The following is a 16,964-nucleotide window of genomic DNA, read 5'->3' on the forward strand; positions in this document are numbered from 1 at the left end:
ACACACACAAGAAGGGAAGGGAATATACTAAAACTAAGCTAGGCTAATGGGTTTAACAATCACAAACACACATCTCTCAAACTTTGCAAAAAAAAAAATCTAAACTTTTACACAATACTTACTACCAAACGCCAGGAGCTCGTAACTCGTGCTTGTTAAAGCCGTGGCAAATGAGATCTGAGGGCTGGAAGGAGGTAGCAGGGTATTATGGGTAAGGGGAAGGAGCTTGGAGCTCGGATCTTTAGCTTGGAAAGCTGCCAGCTCAGACCCAGGTCGGATCAGATACCCATAGGTTGCTGATCAAATGAAGTTAACTACTTCAGATAGTACAGTTGTGTACACTTACCATAAATGTAGATGTTAGAGTGTATTCACTGTTGCAGTCATTACCCATAGGTAATGACTGCAACAGTGAAAGAAGATCATCATCAGGCAGCCGACACCATTACATCAGTCTTTCTTGCCGAGGAGGAGCCGAAGCAGAAGCAGTTCACAAGTGCCGGTCGGCCGCTACTGAAGTTTTGGTTTTCGTTGAATAATCCTGAAGTCTTCTAAAGCCAAGTATCCCGTTGGGGATCCTTTTTCTTCCTCTAACCGATGTCAGAAAAAGTTAACAATTGTCTTGGTTGTGGAAAGCAAATACCTCTCAGAGATTTTCACTCTTACTGCTTCATCTGTTTAGGCGCAGACCACCACATCACTCGCTGTAGGTTTTGTGCCTTGTTTAACGGCAGAACCATTCATCGGGCTCTTTTTGTCGCTAAATTCTTTCGCTCTCGATCTCCGTATTCCAAAATGGCTTCAGTAAGCCAGCCAACTACCGATTATCCAAATAAATGTAAAGATAAAGACAGAGAGCCAAGGAACAAAACCAAAAGATAAACTCGAATCACCAAGAAGAGCTCAGTGCCACCAGAAATTTTATTGAATGTTAAGCGCTTTCATCTGTTTAAGACCAGACTTCTTCAGAACAACTTACATACAAAAACACTCCCCTTAAATACATTCCCTTAACAAATCAATTAATGCAATTAAAATTTAAAGTCACAACCTTTAAAATCTAAAATAATACAAACTACTACATAAAACAACCATGTCATTTCATTTTTAAAATACTAGAAATACTCGTACATTCATTCAACCCTGGAAATAGTGTTGCATTCAATATCAATTGCCAGCGTAATTCACATTCCTCTAGCTTTTCTGGAACTATTTTACCTTGTACATCATAATAAATCTGTTGAATAACTAAAAACCCAAATCTATGATCACATTCCTCTATATGCCTACTCAGTGCATTGGTTTTAACTTTTTTGGATACATCAGAAATATGTTCATATATCCTAGAGTTGAATGTCATAACAGTTTTTCCTACATAAAATGCAGGACATACCAAGTAAACAATGTTACTACATATACAATCAAAATGTGAAAGTATACACAGTTTAATACCATTCAAAACAAATATGTGCCCTGTTTCCATTATATAGGTGCACTGGTTACACCGCCCACATTTAAAATTTCCTATTTTTTCTATCTGTGTGTCCTCCTTTTGTTAGACAACCACCCCTCTCCAAAAGAGTCTTACACTTTAAGTGTCTTTTAAAGACACATCTAGGGGTACTACCAAAGAGATCCAATAAATCCTGATCTACAATTAATAACGGCCAATTTTTCTTGATGATGCCACATATTTCATCACTATCTTTGTTGTATGTACAGACAAAAGAAAACTGCCCATTAATCTCAATAGTGCCCCTATCCACAATATGATTCTCTGAACTCAGAAGATTGTCATTATTTTTGTTTAAAATGGGTGAATAAATATTCCTATTTCTCGTCTATAATTTTCTTATGCAAATTATTCAACTAATACTCAGGGTAACCTCTGGCTGTAAACATTTTCAGAATAAATTCAATTTCATGCACAAAATCTGCATCCCTTGTGACCAGTCTAGCTGCCCTCACAAGTTGGCCCTTCACCACTACCTTCTTCTGATGAGGGGATGGCAGCTAGAATAGTCCAAATATGCATTCGAGAATGTAGATTTCCTAAAAATCGAGTATAGTTGCCTTTGCTCAAGGTCCAGTGAAATTTCAACATCCAAATATGATATCCTATTTCTACTATATTCATGAGTAAATTTCAAAAATTCCACTGAACTATTAATATACTCAAATAATTCCTCTAATTTACCTGAGGAACCTCTCCATACAAAAAAGACGTCATCCAGAAAACGTGTATAATTAGAAATAAATACTTGATATTTACTGGTAAACAATATGTTATGTTCCCAAAGTGACATCTCTAAGTTCGCAAATGTGGGGGCACAAGCTGCACCCATAGCAACACCTACTTTCTGTCTAAAAAATTGCCCTTCGAAAAAAAATAAAATTGTTTTAAAACTACCTCCATTAAGGTAATTAAGGTATTAATCTATGTCCTTCATATTTTTTCAAGATTACCAGTTGTGCTTCAAGCCACTCAAGGCCAGTTTGATGAGGTATTACACTAAATAAATTGCATACATCCATAGTCACTAAATAAAATCCCCCCTTGTATCTACTTTATTTAAATTTGACAAAAAATGCCATGAGTCTTTGCAAATGTAATCAAACACTTGCAATGCCTTTTTAAACTGTTCATCTAAAAAATGTGCAATAAAATAAGTTTTAGATCTTTTTGAATCCACGACAGGTCAAAATGGAGGATTTTTTTAGGGTTTTATGGATTTTAGGTATGCCAAATATACTTCCAACTACCGAATATTCATTTTTCATAAAAATGTGCTCGTCCAATGTAATATTCCCTTGTAAAATCATATCTTCTGGAAGTAAATTTATTCTGTGCCAGGCAATATTGATTTAATTGCGTGAAACTTCATCATACATACCCCATCAGTAAGTATATTGTTCATAGTACCCACAATCTATCTGATCCAGAATCACCATGCCATTGCCTTTATCAGGCTTCATAAAATGTATATTCCTATCATGAATAATATCATACAATAATTTGTTTTCTTCCTCATCCAAATTGTAAAACACGTTTTAGATTGTTTTTCTTTTTAAAAACTGGTCTAAAATTTAACTCAAGTTTTTTCAAAGGCTACTGATTTATTGTTAAGGGGTGGATTGAATATACTTGACCTTTTACAACCCATCCCTCCCATCACCCTCATTTCCAACTTGATTACAAAAATGAACACCTCAATTTAATTTACATAAAACATCTTAAAATCAATAAACACATCTGTTATGTTCGCATCTCTACATGGGACAAAGGTGAATCCCTTAGACAATAAATTTGCATGTGGTGAATCAAAAGTTTTGCTAGAATAATTAACTTAAAATCACCTTCTGTATTTAAAATAACCACAGGAGTCATAGCACCATGTTCTAATTCTAACACTGTTGTTAAATTCATTTGCATCATTTAAGTTATCTAATACATTAAAGTCCAAAGGGGAAAAAAAAAAGTTTCATATCCGTTAATGAAAACACTGTCCACTTTATCATTTTCCAAGTCAATACTTTCACACAAGTCCAATTCCGTAGGTATAAAATGGATTGTGTACACAGAATCGTTCAACAAACTGCTGTGTAAATTGCCATTTAAACTACAATAGTCACTTGCAACACTCATTTGAAGATGAGACAACTCTGTCACTAACCCCATTTCATTACTTTGAGAGACTATCGTATTAATACTGTCATTGTTTAACATTGTATTATATGCATAGTCTCCCTCCCTTGGAACAGTCAATAACACTTTGTACTTGCGCCATTAAAATTCAATAAGAAAGGGGTAATGTTACCTAAAGTGACTTCATTCACCACCTCTTGCGCCCGTTTGGTTCGTTGTCCCTCTTCTCTTGGGTCTCGCTCCCTGGTTTTGATAGTTTTCCATAGAGTACATTTCCTGATATCCGTTGTTTCTCGAGCGTTAAGAAAAATGGTCATGTTGACCATGATTCTGTAACCGTTGAGAACGATGTAATTCCGGAGTAACTGGGGAGGGCTCTTGATGTAAACTTTGTCCTTGCGACATATCCGCCTCCTGTGAAGGTGCATTCTGATTGGTCGTTTGTCTTTGATTACTCAAAGATGTAATAAGCTTGGGATACGCCCTCCCCTTTACTGTATTCATCCATATCTATCCTCAGTTTGTTACATTTACAGTTATAAATGTATGCACATATGTCGTCAACCTGATTAAAGGCTTTATCAAACGAAACCTTTACTTGAGAAAATAATAAATCAGTGGTAAAGCAGCAGATGTGCTCATCCAATACTCATGTCAGTTGTTTTATTTTAATGGAACAGAGAGATCGCATAGGTCAAAAACTGCCAATGATGCTTCCGTTAAGCTAGTTGCCAGTCCGCCGGTACTCAGTGAGGGGCCTTTGCAGCCCCTGATGCCCCTTCAATGGATTCACAGGCCTCTGCTGAGACCCATTCAGAGTACGGTATGCTGCGAGATGCTTCTTCAACTATGGAACCTGCGGATGTCTCTATCTTGAACGGGTCCAGAGCCACTGTGCAGGCACCAGCTTCTGAGGCATTTCTTCACTCTACCAATGTTCGAATTAAACAGACGACTTCATTTTTAACCAAAACTACCAAGTTTCTTGGGCCCAGAGTACGCACTATGCCTAGAAAACAGACAACCAAAGTGTATGCTCAGGCCCAGATGCCACAAAAACAAATGCTTAGAATGGCTGAAGACCTTATTACGCTGATTAGGGGAAGTCAGCCTTCCCCTGCAGAGAGACAAAGAACTCAGTCCCCTTCAGGTTCTACAGACCAGGAGTCCGATGACTAACATTTCTGATTATGAAGACATGCCCTTATCTGCCTAGGAGGATTCAGATGCAGAGAAATCCATTCCCTCTGCCCCCCCCCCCCCCAGAGGATTTTTCTTTTGGTGAAACCCTGCATACTTTGAGAGCATTTCCATTGAGAATGCCAAGACTATACTTCAGTCCAAAAGGAGACTCAGAGAATTTTTAGAGTTGCCTCAGCACAGACCTTTAGCTATACCTCCTGTCCTGGATGTTGTGAATGATGTTTTCATGGAATGTAGTCTTACTCCTGACACTACCTCCAGCCCCTAGGAAACCTGACAGGTACTACAGAGTACCTGATACTCAAATTCTGTTCAAGAATCCTAAAGGTATCAAAGCTACTACAGCCAAGAATCCCAAACCTTCAGACAGGGATTCCAGAGCTGTGGACAGATTGGGTAAGAAGGTATATACCTCTGCAACTCTTGCTATCAGGGCTTTGACTTGCCAGTTTCAAATGCTGAAGTACCAGCAACATATTATGAAACTTATTAAACAAAAAGTGGTAACTTTTCCAGATTGTGCAGAAAATAAAGAATTGCAGGAGCTTATGCACTCTGCAGACCAAGTCAGTAAGCATACTTTGCAGTGTGGCTTCGACACCCTAGAAGCAACTTGCAGGGCAGCAGTCACTGGCTCTGTACTGAGAAGACATGCTTGGCGGAAGGAGCAGACCTTGCCAGATCATGTCAAATCTAAATTACTACATGCTCCTTTGAATAAGGACTCTGTCTGGCACCAAAGCAGAAGTTCTTAAAAAGATGTAAGAAAAAGCTAAATCTATGCAGACTGTTGAAGAATTCTTACAAGTGCAACGCCCTAGATTCAGTACGCATTGCCCTTCAAAACACTGGCCTTTCAAGCCCCCTCCAGGCCTTCTCAAACAAGACCGAGGGGAAACAGACCATCCAGACTACAGTCTCAGGGTATGCAGAGATCTAAGCAATGGAGTGCCCCCATCCCTAAAGCAGGGAGTGGTAAGCCATGTCCTTATGGAAAAAGCTCACAATGACTTCTTCAATCCAATTCCCAGCCTCGTCCAACTGCTTGTGCCCTATGAGGAAAACTTGCCCTTCATGCAAAAAACTGGGTGTCCATCACCCAGGACCGATGGGTCCTCAACATTGTATCCCAGGGGTAAAAATTTTATTTCCATTCTCTGCCAACCCGAAGCAGGTTTCCAGACCTTCCTCCAAAACCACTGGTCAGAGGCTCAAAACTAAGCACTTTCCCTGCTCAATATCAGAGGTACTCAGCCTGTTACAGTAGAACAGAGGAGTCAAGGATTCTACTCCAGACTCTTCCTGGTACCCAGGAAAGAGGGCTCTTGTCACCCAATCCTGGATCTTTCAATTCTAAACTCCTTCCTGGTGGTACCAAAGTTCAAAATGCTTACCCTGCAACAGCTTCTTCCTATGTTAGCCAAGGATGCCTGGTTAGTCACCCTAGACTTAAAAGAAGCCTATCTGCACATCCCTATAAGGGAGTCATGCAGGAAGTATCTACATTTCAGGGTAGGATCTATGCAACATCAGTTCTCTGCACTTCCCTTTGGCTTATCTACTGTGCCCAGGTTATTCACAAACAGCCTGGCTCCAGCCACTGCATACTGCAAGCACAGAATTATCCAAATTTACCCATACTTGGACTACCTGATTCAGGTAGACAGTCAGGAACTGCTACTTCAGCACCTGGCATTTGCAAAAAAACCTTCACACTTCCTTGAGGTAAACCATCAATTAAAAGAAATCACAACTGGTACCCAGTTAAAAGATTGTATTCCTGGGAGCAAGCTTGGACAACTTTCCAGATGGCATTCCTAACTTCGAAAAACAAGTTTATCTGACAGATTACTTCAAACAAATGGCCAATAGAACCCAGTTATCTGCAAGTAGTACTGCAAGCCCTAGGCTTCATGGCCTCATGTATACTGCTAATTCCATATGCAAGACTGCATAGGAGGAAACTTCAATGGTACTTAAAAAGTCTTTGGTGCCAACATTCTCAGGACCTGGAAAGTCATTCCCATCATGCCCTGTCTAAGGACATGTTCCTTTGGTGGGCAGAAGCATGCAACCACAACAAGGGGCTGACATTCACTCTACCCAATCCCGCCCAGACTCTGACCACAGACGCATTAGACAATGCATGGGGTGGCTCACATGGCTGGCAAATGGTATTCAGGTCCACTGGAGCCCAAGTCAAATTCATCTCCACATCAACCAAAAAGAGATGCCAGCTGTACAAAATGCCCTGACAGCTTTCAGATCCCTACTCCTTCCAGGAAAACTGCTGATAGAAACAGACACCACCACAGTTATGTGGGTACATCAAAAAGCAAGGGGGAACCCATTCCTACCCACTCTACAGGTTAGCAATGGCCCTGTGGACCACGGCCTTGGACATCCAAGTCCATCTACAAGCTCAATTCCTGCCAGGCACACTAAACACACTGGCAGACAACTTAAGCAGAATTCTTCTAGACCCACATGAGTGGAAATTGGAGCCCAGCACCTTCAACCTTCTGATTCAGAAATGGGGGACCCCAGAGGTGGATCTCTTTGCCTCCCCCTACAACCAAACCACCAGCTCAGCAAATTCTGCATCAGGAATCCTCACAACAGGGCCTGGAAGGTGGATGCCCTATCCTTTCAATGGGAAAACCTATCAATCTATGCCTTTCCCCCTCTGCCCCTTCTCTCAAGAGAATTACTCAAGATAAAAAGCACAGGCCAAGGACAATTCTAACTGCCTTGGACTGGCCACGCCAGCACTGGTACCCAACTCCTGCGCAGCTTAACAAACATGCCACCCTGGCACCTACACCAGACCTGCTCTCTCAGCAGGAGGGACAGATCTTGCATCCACATTTGCAAAGCCTAAATCTTGCAGCCTGGCTTATTCCTTGAATACTCCACCAGCAACCCTAAGCAAACAGGTGCTGGACATCATCCTTGAAGCCAGAAGGCCCAGTACAAAGAAATCCTATGCTAAGTGGAAAATGTATTGTCCTTGGATTCTGTCGAAAGGAGAGGACAGCACTGCCCTCCTTACCTCTTATCCTGGATTACCTAGCAGAACTATTCCACAGAGGCCTATCATTCTCCTCCATTAAGATCCATACTTCTGCCATCTTGGCTCATTACAACACTGAGTCACCTCTATTCTCTCACCCTCTCATCATACAACTCCTGAGGGGGGCAAATAACTTAAACCACCAAGGAGAGCACCCACCCCTGCTTGGGACCTTAACTTTGTACTGGAAAAGCTCAGGCTTCCCACCTTTGAACCTGCTGCTTCAGCAGTGTTAAAATTTCTCTCCTGGAAAACAGCCTTGCTTACAGCCATCACTTCAGCTAGAAGAGTGTCAGAGCTACAACCACTGATGGTTGTGGAACCCTTCATTATTTTCCATGCTGACAAAGTCTCCCTCAGGACGAACCCTTCATTTATGCCTAAAGTGGTGTCCAGTGTGGCTCTCAACCAATCCATCCATTTGCCAACCTTCTTCCCTAATCCTCAAAATAAAGGGGAAAGGATCCTGCACTCTTTGGACATGCACAGAAAGCTCAGATTCTACCTCGATAGGACTAAGCCATTCAGAAAATCTGACTAGTTACTAGTCAACTTTGCAACAGGGGCAGAGGGCAAGGCTATTTCAAAACAAACCATTTTCAAATGGATAGCACACTGCATCCATTTCTGCTACAAGCACCATGGAAAACCAAACCCTCAGGGGAGTAGAACACATTCCACTAGGGCAACATCTACCTCTACAGCATTTCTCAGGGGACTCCCTACCAGGGACACCCTGGAAACTGCTACCTGGAGTTCTGCACACACTTTCGCAAAGCATTACCACACGCCTATCTTCTCCTAATCCAGGGAAGGTTTTCCTACACCAGTCTTGCAAGGACTACTAGCCAGCCCTAACTCTTCTTGACTGCCTCCACCCTTCCTCAGCTTTGAGAATCCACCCAAGTGTGATGACTGCAACAGTGAAACATGAAGAACATAGTACAGTTGTGTACACTTACCATAAATGTAGATGTTAGAGTGTATTCACTGTTGCAGTCTTAGTTTCCCTCCAACCAGCCCCTTGATTCTCTCTCTCTCCTCTCTATGGCTATTTCTACTACTATTGGTATTTACTTTTTACTGGTGGTGTTTCCCCACCATAACCTAGCTCCCTATTTTGGGACTCCTGACATCTGTGGCAAGAAAAACTGATGTAATGGTGCCGGCTGCCTGTTTTTATAGACCTGACGTCAGTCCTGGAGCGACAGCATCCGATGCAGAAATACTAAGTCTCTGGTATTTGGACCGACTGAGGGCTACCTGCAAGGCAGACAAAGTACAGTTGTGTACACTTACCATAAATGTAGCTGTTAGAGTGTATTTACTGTTGCAGTCATCACATTTGGGTTATCTGCTTGCAGTAGCCCTCAGTCGGCCTGATTATCAAAGTCTTGGGTACTGCGTCAGTTGCTGTCTCATCTTACATGACGTCAGGGGTATAAAGCTAGCAGCCGATGCCATTACATCAGTTTTTCTTGCCCCAGATGTCAGGTGCCCCCATAATGGGAAGCAATTATATACAAGCTTACACCTTCAGCAAAAAACAAATACACCAGAAAGCTTTAATCATAATAAGCAAGAATAGAGGTATAGTCAATAGAAGTCAGGGGGCTGGAATGAGGGTAACCAGGACTGCAACACTGAATGCACTCTAACATCTACATTTATGGTAAGTGTACACAACTGTACTATGTTCTTCATGTTTCACTGTTGCAGTCATCACATTTGGGTAGATTCCCAAAGCTAAGGATGGAAGAAGGCAATAAGATAGCATTAGGACCAGCTATAAGGCCCTGCAAGACTGTAGTGGCAAAGCCAGCTCTGGCTTTAGAGAAAATTGGCAAGTGGTAATGCTTGGTGAAGGTATGTACAGAACTCCAGGTAGCAGCTTCTAGGATGTCCCTGGTAGGGACACCTCTGAGAAAGGCTGTAGAGGTAGATGCAGCCCTGGTGGAATTAGGTTGTATCCCCCGTGGGGTAGGTTTTCCATGGTGCTTACAGCAGAAATGAATGCAATGGCCTATCCACTTAGAAATGGTTTGCTTTGAAATGGCCTTCCCCTCTGCCCCTGCAACAAATGCAGCCAGCAGCTGTTCAGATTTCCTGAGAGGCTTAGTTCTGTCCAAGTAAAATCTAAGTTGTCTGTGCACATCCAAGGAGTGCAGTATTTTGTCCCCTTTGTTCTGTGGATTAGAAAAAGGTTGGCAAGTGAATGGACTGATTTAAGGGCCACACTGGATACTACACCTTGGGCATAAAGGAGGGGTTAGACCTGAGGGACACCCTGTCCACATGAAAAATGATGAAAGGCTCCACTGCCATGAGGGCCTTTAATTCAGACACCCTTCTTCCTGAAGTGATGGCTAGAAGGAAGGCTGTTTTCCAAGAAAGGAATTTCAACTCTGCATTTGCAGATGGCTCAAAGGGAGGCAGAGTGAGCTTTTCCAATACAAAGTTAAGGTCCCAGGCTGGAGTAGGGGCTCTCCTGGGTGGTCTTGGGTTTTTGGCCCCTCTGAGGAATTGCTTCAGCAGTGGATGAGAGAAGAGGGGTGGTTATGTATTATAATGACCTGAAATGGCAGAGGCATGAATTTTGACAGAAGAAAAGGAAAGGCCCTTGTGAAGCATCTCAGTTAAGTATTGAAGAATATGAGGTATATTGGGCACTGTAGAGTCCACCCCCTGAGTTTGGCTCCAGGAACAAATCTTATCCGTTTATCTGCATAGGATTTTCTAGTACTAGGCCTCCTTGCCTCCAGAATGACATCCATCACTTGCTTACTGAGGGATGGTAGTGGAGAGATCAGGTAATTAGCCAAGCTGCACGGTTCAGGGTTTGAAGAGGTGGGTGCAGAATCTGGCCCTCCTTTTGTGACAGCAGGGCAGGTGTCCGAGGCAGATGCCATGGTTTCAGCAGTGACACTGCACAAGAGGGGGTACACCAGTGTTGGGGTGGCCAGTCTGGTGCAATCAGTATCGTCCATGGTCTGTCCTGTTTGATCTTTAGTAGCACTTTGGAGAGGAGAGGCAGAGAGGGAAAGGCATAAACTGAAAGGTTTTTCCAGGTGAAGGACAGGGCATCCACTTTCCACGCTTGTCTGTGGCAGCCCTTGTTCAGAATTTGTCCAATTAGTAGTTCTGAGGGGAGGCAAAAAGGTCTTCTCTCTGGGCTCCCCCATTTGCTTCTCAACATGCTGAATATCTTTGGTTCCAGTTTCTACTCTTGTGGGTCCATGGGATTTCTGCTTAGGTCGTCTGCCAGTGTATTTAGCTTATCTGGCAGGAATTGAGCTTGTAATTGCACTTGGTAGCTCAAGGCTGTGTTCCAAAGCCATGGCTAGTCTGCAGAGAGGGTATGAGTGGGTTCCCCCTGCTTGTTTATGTACCACGTAACGGTGGTGGTGTTTGACTTTACCAGTAACTGTCCTGGAAGAATGTGGTCCTTGAAGGCTGTCAGAGCATTCTGTACAGCTAACATTTCTTTTTGATTGATATGCAGGTGCATTTGACTCTGATTCCATTTGCCCTGCCAAGTGAGCCCTCCCCCATGCATAGTCTGATGCGTCTGTTACAGTTTGGGTGGCAGGGCGTACTGTGAATGGCAGTCCCTTGTTATGGTGGTAGGCCTCTGCCCACCAAAGGAACTCTATCCTTAGACAAGGTATGATAGGAATCACTGACTCTAGGTCCTGAGAATGTTGACACCATAGGCTTTTTAGATACCATTGTAGTTTCCTCATATGCAGTCTTGCATATGGAATTAGTAGAATGCAAGAGGCCATGAACCCCAGGGCTTGCAGGATTCTCCGTGCAGAAAGCTGGGTCTTTGTGGCCAGTAGTTTGAAGTAGGCTGTCAAATGAAAGTACAGTTTTGTACCTACCATAAATGTAGATGTCCGATAGGTATGCATCTGCAGTCATCACATATGGGTTGTCCTGCCTCAGGCAGCCCTTGATCAGGATTCCAAAGTCTGGGTCCAAGGCCGCTGATGTTGCACTTTCCCGGCGTCAGAGCCTGGGGTATAAAAGCATCAGCCGACGCCATCTTCCTCAGTTTTTCTTGCCCCAGATGCCAGGTGCCCTCTAAGGAAGGCTAAATTTGGAGAGATGCATTTAAAAATCCAAACATGCACAATAATATAAAAACAAATACACCCTAATAGATCACCCCAGCTAGCTATAAGAGGGGTAAGTACCCAAGAAATACCACAGAAGGGAAGGAGAGAGGGTAAACCTGACTGCAGATGCATACCTATCGGACATCTACATTTATGGTAGGTACAAAACTGTACTATGTCCTTCAAGGATGCATCTGCAGTCATCACATATGGGTAGAATACCATTGCCAATCTGGGGGTGGAGGAACTATGTAAAGGAAGGTGTAGCTAAAATGCCCTGCAGGACTGCCGTAGCAAAGCCTGCTCTTGATCTGGAATATAAAGGTAAATTGTAATGTTTGGCAAATGTATGCACGGAGCTCCATGTAGCAGCTTCTAAAATGTCCTTGGTAGCCACCCCTCTTAAGAAGGCTGTGGAGGTGGCTGTGGCTCTCGTGGAATGAGGTCTAATGTTAGCTGGCACAGTTTTTCCATGAAAGGAGTAACAAAAACGAATGCAATTCCCTATCCACTTTGAAATTGTCTGTTTGGAAATTGCTTTTCCTTGTGTACCAGCAGCATATGCTACCAACAGCTGGTCAGTTTTTCTGTAACCTTTAGTTCTGTCCAAGAAGTAGCGCAACTGTCTGTGTATGTCCAGGGTGTGCAGAAGTTTCTCCCCTTTGTTTTGTGGATTTGGAAAGAAGGTAGGCAAGTGAATAGCTTGATTTAATGAACCCCATGGATACCACCTTTGGCATAAATGTAGGATTGGTTCTCAATGAAACTCTGTCCTGATGAAAAATAAGAAATGGCTGTACTGCCATAAGGGCCTGTAACTCAGATACTCTTCTTGCTGAGGTTATGGCCAGAAGGAAAGCAGTCTTCCAAGACAGGAACTGTAGTTCTGCAGATGCTGCTGGTTCAAAGGGAGGCAGTGTTAGTTTTTCCAACACGAAGTTAAGGTCCCAAGTAGGTAGAGGTGGTTTCCTTGGAGGATTGATGTTTTTGATTCCTCTTAGAAACTGTCTTAGGAGAGGATGAGAGAAGACAGGTGGATCAGTATTGTACTCTGCTGAAATTGCTGAAGCATGAATTTTAATGGAAGAGTAAGACAGACCATTGTGGAACATTTCTGCCAAGTATTCCAGGATATGTGCCATGTTCATCACTGTCACATCTAGGCCCTTTGTGGTGTTCCAAATGTGAAATCTTTTCCATTTTGCTGAATATGCCTTTCTTGTGGAAGGCCGGCGAGCTTCCACAATAATATCTTTCACTCTCTGGGATAGCTTGTCCTGAGGAGGAGTCAAGGTATTTTCCAGGCTGTTAGTTGCAAGGTTTTCAGGTTGGAATGCAGAGTTTTGTAATTGTGCTGTGTCAGTAGAAGTGGCCATAGAGGAAGAGGCCATGGTTTCGTGCGTGACATGCTCTTTAACAGTGGGTACCAGTGCTGTCTTGGCCAGTCCGGAGCTATCAGAATCACTTTTGGCTGCTCTGTCCTGATCTTCAGAAAAACCTTGGTCATTAATGGGAGAGGTGGAAATGCATACACTGTTAGAGTTCTCCAGCTGAAAGAGAGAGCGTCCACTTTCCATGCTTGTGGGTGGTATGTCCTTGAGCAGAATTTCTTCAGTTGATTATTGTGGGGTGAGGCAAAAAGATCTAAGTCCGGCCTCCCCCATGATTGTGCTATCTGTAGAAAGATGTCTGGGTGCAGCATCCATTCGTGTGCATCCATGATATTTCTGCTTAAGCTGTCCGCCAGTATATTGTCTTTCCCTGGCACAAACTGGGACTGTAGCTGTATATTGAGTTTCAAGGAAAGTTCCCATAGATTCATTGCCAGCCTGCAAAGAGGATAGGAATGGGTGCCTCCTTGCTTGTTTATGTACCACATAACCATGGTGTCTGTCCTTATTAGCAGATGGCCATGATGCAGAAAGGGTTTGAAGGCTTCGACTGCACGTATCACTGCCAGCATTTCCTTTTAGTTTATGTGCATGCGTAGCTCTTTTTGTGACCACAGACCTTGAATGCATCTGCCCTCCATGTGCACTCCCCATCCGTGGTCTGAAGCGTCTGTTGTAATGGTTTGGCTGGCTATTGGTTTGCTGAAAGGCAGACCCCTGTTTGACTGGCTTGCTTGAGCCCACCACAGAAATTCCTTTTGAAGGCATGGAATGAGTGGTATCAAAGTTTCCAGGCTGTGGCTGTGCTGAGTCCATAAACTCCTTAGGTACCATTGTAGTTTCCTCACATGTAGTCTTACTTGCGGAATCAGAAGGATGCAAGAAGCCATGTAACCCAGGGCCTGCAGGATTTTTCTTGCAGTCAGCTGGGTTTGTCTTGTCAGATTTTTGAAGTAATCTGGTAGTTGACTTTGTTTTTCTTCTGTGAGGAAGGCCATTTGGGTGGTTGTATCTAGATCTGCACCCAGAAAGGTTATTCTTTGGGATGGAACAAGTCTTGATTTGTGAAAGTTGACTGTATATCCCAAGGCCTGAAGTAGGTGGATGGCATAATTCAAGTGCTTTACCAAAGTTTGTTGGCTGTCCGCTTGTATAAGGCAGTCGTCCAGATATGGGTATATTTGAATCCCCTGAAGTATGCAGTGTGCAATTACTGATGCCAGGCATTTCGTGAATACTCTGGGCGCAGTAGATAAGCCAAAGGGCAATGCTGAGAATTGATAATGCTCTGACCCTGCAAGAAATCTGAGGTGTCTTCTGCAACGTTGTCTGATGGGGACATGCAGGTATGCCTCCTTGAGGTCTAGAGTTACCAGCCAAGACCCCTTGCCCAGCATGGGAAGGAGCTGCTGTAGAGTCAGCATTTTGAACTTTGGCACAATGAGATAAGTATTCAGTGCGGACGAGCTTTCATTTGCATTAAGCTGGAAATTTGTTTCAAAGCCTCTGCCCTTTGATTCGGTGGCAGGTCTGGCATGCCCTTTCTTTTTGGTAATGCGTGGAAATGAAACCTGTATCCTTTGTCTATTATTTGTAGTGCCCATTTGCCCCTTGTAATACTGTGCCAATTTTCTGAGAATAAAGAAAGCTTTCCGCCCAAAGGTGCTTCCAATTGAGCCCTGGTTGGCGGTGTCAAAGTCAAGTCATTGAACCTGTCCTTGTGCAGCAGTTGAAGGTCCTGCATTACCTCTCTGGTTGGGAGGCTGCCATTGACGTCCTCTGTAGGAGCCTCTAGCTTGCCCTCTACCTCTGGCATGCCTGTTCTTGCCTCTCTGAAACCTCTCTGTGTCTGGAAAGGACCAATTCTTGGAAGGCCAATTCCTGCTGAATCTTGGTGGTTGTACTTGGAGAAAATCTTTGACTGTTTGTACGGATTTTGCCTTTTCTTCAAATTTCTTTAGGACCTCCTGAGCCGTGGAGCCAAATAACTTTTGCTTTTCCAGAGGAGCATCCAGCAGCTTTGCTTTAACATGGTCTGGCAGAGATTGTTCCTTCAGCCAAGCATGCCTACGTATGACTGCGCCAGTCATAGCTGACCTACATGAAGCTTCCAATGCATCATAACCACATTGCAAGAAATGGTTGCTAACCTATTGTGAGTTATGTACTAGATCCTGAAGTGACTTGCGGTCTAGGGGGTCAGGTGAAGACAGTTTTTTATGCAATTCATCTAACAAATACTCTTGGTACTGTATCATATGAAATTGAGTAGCAGAAGTATACACTTGTTTACCCCATCTCTCTAAAGCTCTGGACTCCCTTTCAGAGGGGAGAGGATTTTTAGCAGTGGCAGCTGCAACCCCTTTAGGGCCCTGGGAAATAGTTTCTGGATCAGCAGAGTGGGCCTTGTAAAGGTAAAGATGTGAGTTCGGGACCCTGTAGTACCTATCGGGTTTGGCAGGAGCCGGAGGGAGAGAATCAGGGGTTGTGCTAGAGTCAGAGTACACATCATCAATGACATTCAAAACAGGAGGAATAGCTAAAGGTCTATGCTGAGGCAAATATAAAAAGGTCCTTAATCTTTTCCTGGAATCAGAGAATTCCTGGCCCTGCCATTGGAAATGCTCTCTCATGGTGTGTAGTGTCTCCCCAAAGGAAAACTCTTCAGGAGGGGAGGCCGAGGGAATAGATTCCTCTGCATCAGAATCCTTGTAGGCCGAAAAAGCCTCCTCCTGGTGGTCCAAGAGAGTAGAGCCATCAGAGGCCTCATCTGAGGAGTGGGGATCAGAGGGCTCAACCCTGGGCCTTTTGTCTGGAAGAGGTTGAAAGCCCCTGTCCGGATGAGGTTGAGAACCCCTAATTAAGGAGATAAGATCCTCTGCTAAGCTTAGAATCTGTGAACCAGTAGAGGGTCCCTGAGGGATAACCTTGGTAGGCAAAGCTTTTGAAAGTTTAGCAGCTTTAGCCCTGGAGAATGCCTTAATGGACATGGATGCAGGAGGCCTGGCTGCACCACGTGCTGGTGTAGATTTGTCTAAAGGAATGGTGTTGGAAGGTTCCAGGACACCAGTTTCTGTTGGAAATTCAATAACAGACTCAGCCGGGGCCTCCGGGACCAAGGTAGTTGGTTGAGCGGTTTCGATAATTGGAAGTACCAAGGACTCTGTTTCAGCCGAGACAGAGACACTCGCGGTAGGCCTGGCCGTGATTTCAGCCGAAACCGCGGCCCGCATGTGTCGGTCCTTGTCCTTCCATTTCTTAACTAAATGAGAAGTCGGAGTCTCCGACGGCATCTTATACGAAAAACTAGCCCCAAAAAATTCCTCTGCAAACTCTGCCTGATGTCTAAGGGTGCGTCGGTTGAAGGAAGCACAGGCTGAACAGGCCGAGACGTTGTGGTCTGGGCCTAGGCAGGGGAGGCAGTAAGAGTGGAAATCCTTATGAGGTATTCGTTTTCCACAAGTTAAACAATTATTAACTTTATCTGACATCGGCTGAGGCAAGAAAGAGTCCCCAACGGGGTACTTAGC

At 43.7% G+C, this 16,964-nt stretch overlaps 1 protein-coding gene across 1 annotated transcript in view; it reads right to left on the bottom strand.

The window, feature by feature from the left end:
• NCOR1 (nuclear receptor corepressor 1) overlaps window positions 1–16,964 on the bottom strand; it is a 4,682,182-nt gene that overhangs the window by 3,106,924 nt on the left and 1,558,294 nt on the right. The gene's annotated exons all lie outside the window — the stretch shown is intronic.

This window comes from Protopterus annectens, chromosome 13.part0 (assembly GCF_019279795.1).
Source record: "Protopterus annectens isolate FY-2018-M chromosome 13.part0, PAN1.0, whole genome shotgun sequence".
NCBI classification, from domain to species: Eukaryota; Metazoa; Chordata; order Ceratodontiformes; family Protopteridae; genus Protopterus; species Protopterus annectens.